Source organism: Etheostoma cragini, chromosome 17 (genome assembly GCF_013103735.1).
Source record: "Etheostoma cragini isolate CJK2018 chromosome 17, CSU_Ecrag_1.0, whole genome shotgun sequence".
Taxonomy (NCBI): domain Eukaryota; kingdom Metazoa; phylum Chordata; class Actinopteri; order Perciformes; family Percidae; genus Etheostoma; species Etheostoma cragini.
In genome coordinates, this window is record NC_048423.1 from 887,604 (window position 1) to 890,009 (window position 2,406).

At 41.1% G+C, this 2,406-nt stretch overlaps 1 long non-coding RNA gene across 1 annotated transcript in view; it reads left to right on the forward strand.

The window, feature by feature from the left end:
• Positions 1 to 1,097, forward strand: part of LOC117960337 — a 16,231-nt gene extending 15,134 nt beyond the window's left edge. Inside the window, exon 3 of the long non-coding RNA XR_004660125.1 lies at positions 903 to 1,097. This is a non-coding gene — a long non-coding RNA (uncharacterized LOC117960337). The remainder of the gene's footprint in view (positions 1 to 902) is intronic.
• Positions 1,098 to 2,406: the final 1,309 nt, after the last annotated feature.

Here is a 2,406-nt window from a genome sequence, read left to right on the forward strand (position 1 = left end):
TACAGTATTAGGGGACCACTAAGGTCTATATAAAGAGACTTCAGATACAGTATTAGGGGACCACTAAGGTCTATATAATAGAGACTTAAGATACAACCCTTTTCATGACTATTCTCCTGAAAAGCAAAGGCTGTATGTATCATGTAAAACATGTAAAGTTTTTTTTTGTGAATCTTGAATATGAAGTGGAAATGAAAGCACCGATACAGCTGGAATCACTGAAGCAGCCAAAAGATGTGTGCGCGCCTGTGTGTGTGTGTGTGTGTTTGTGTGCGAGATTAAAGAGAGTATTTAATGATTTAAGAAGGCTGCGGAGCACAAGCCAGAAGTCTTTTGATGTGCTGGAGGTTGCCTCCAGAGCGGTAACGCAGGTGTTGGTGATCCTCTCTGTGTCTGACAGTCAAGCAAACATCCACTTGATGATGGTAAGAACACAAAGTCTGCATGGGCAGTTATGCAAATTAACACAGGCACATACCACACACACACACACACACACACACACACACACACACACACACACACACACACACACCTGTGGTGAAGAAAGTATTCAGATCTTTTACTTAAGTAAAAGTAAGAACACCATCACAAAATCCTCACATTTTAGAAACTGGAAACGATAAACCCGTTCTGTCAAACTGAAGTGTTGAATCGGCTAATCACCTCAGCTGGACTTGTGGGCCTATAAATCGTTGGGTAGTTTAATTTATGATAATACATTGTATTTTATAAACTAAATATGTTTTATGTGTAAATCTTAGTTTGTAAAGTAACTAACGCTGTCAGAATAATGTAGTGGAGTAAAAAGTACAATATTTCTCTCTGAGATGTAGTGTAGTAGAAGTAGACTGTTGCATTAAAAGAAAACACGCAAGTAAATTACAAGTACTTAAGTACAGCCAGGGTTGGGTACCGAAACGCAGTGCCAGTAGGGAACTGGTTCCAACGTAAAACGGTAGTAACGAGATCGACTAAGAACGAAAATTTCAGAAGCATTGGTGCTCGGGACGCTACGTTAGCGTTAGCACGCAGCTGGATTAAACACAATGGTTCAAATGCTGACAGCTTACATTACGCGGTGTAAAGTGTGACTGTATTTCCAACCTCTGATCGCATAAAATACGGACGTTTGGACAGTGTCTTTTCGTGTCTGATGTGACATAACAGGCGCCCTTCGGCGTGGGTGTGTGGAGAGGAGAGCAGCAGCTGGACGGGGTTTAGTTAGTAGTATGTAAGGAGAGCATTCTGCATAGGAAGGTTGGTCTGGGGATGGATGGGTCAAACACGGGACTCTCACCCAGGAGAGCGGGGTTTGTGTCCCTTGTGTGTCCTTAACCGTCCTGTTATGCCACAGAACCGTAACCCTACCCACGAGCTTTTCCTTACCTTTACAGTGTCAAAAGGGACGCCAATGGTCCCGACCAAGCGCGTTATAGGACCCTAAAGGAGACTTTTATCCTCAACAACAACAAAGGCCCCTGACCAAGTGTCCGTATTTTAAGTATTGTAATAACTGTACCATAGAAATGGGAGTGAGCATGTATTGGTGTTTCCCTGTAGAGGACTCCACCACCGGGACGTAGCAGTCGTCCCTCTGCAGCCGCCGTTGTCGGAAAACCAACACAGAGAAGGTGCGTTCACTTGAAACTCGTCAGCCTTGTGGTGCATTTCAAGTTATTGTTAAATCCCCCTTTCCCACCTGCTGCTTGTTTTTGTCAATCATTTAATTTTGACCATATGGCAATAACAATAACAACCCGTTCTTTAATGTCGCCAACTGTCGTTTTCTGCTCCTTTTTCATATTGATGTTATATACACATTAGGCACCGTTTTTAAAAGTATTGATTTAGCACCGGCATAAAAAAAACCGATATCTCACACACACACACACACACACACACACATACGCATGTTTGGGTTGCTCCATATGCTTTTTTAGACGTAAAAGTTAGGTTTTAGTGGAACCATGCATCGTGATTTAACTGAAAATAATCAAACTGTATTTCTAATTTCCTAATAACAGTATTTTTTTGTTGGTAGGCCGCTGGATGACTGGATATAACTCTCCACCCATTCATTTCCCCATACAAACCTCCCTGCATCAATCACATCAGCCACGGTTTCTTTTATCCACTTGTTGCCTTAATGAGATACACAAAGCACACTCACACACACATTTAGATTTTTATTTATTTAAGTAAAATGTTTTTTGTGTCATGTCAATGTTTATCACACACTCTGTAAGTGTCTTGATGTGTTGAGGCCCACAATGGAAACAAGTCCTGGACTTTAATGTTTTTTTATCCTTGATTGTATTTGATGTCTTTATAAGTAAGGCATTCTTAATACAATTAAATAAATCAAATCAAAATCACACACACACACACACACACACACACACA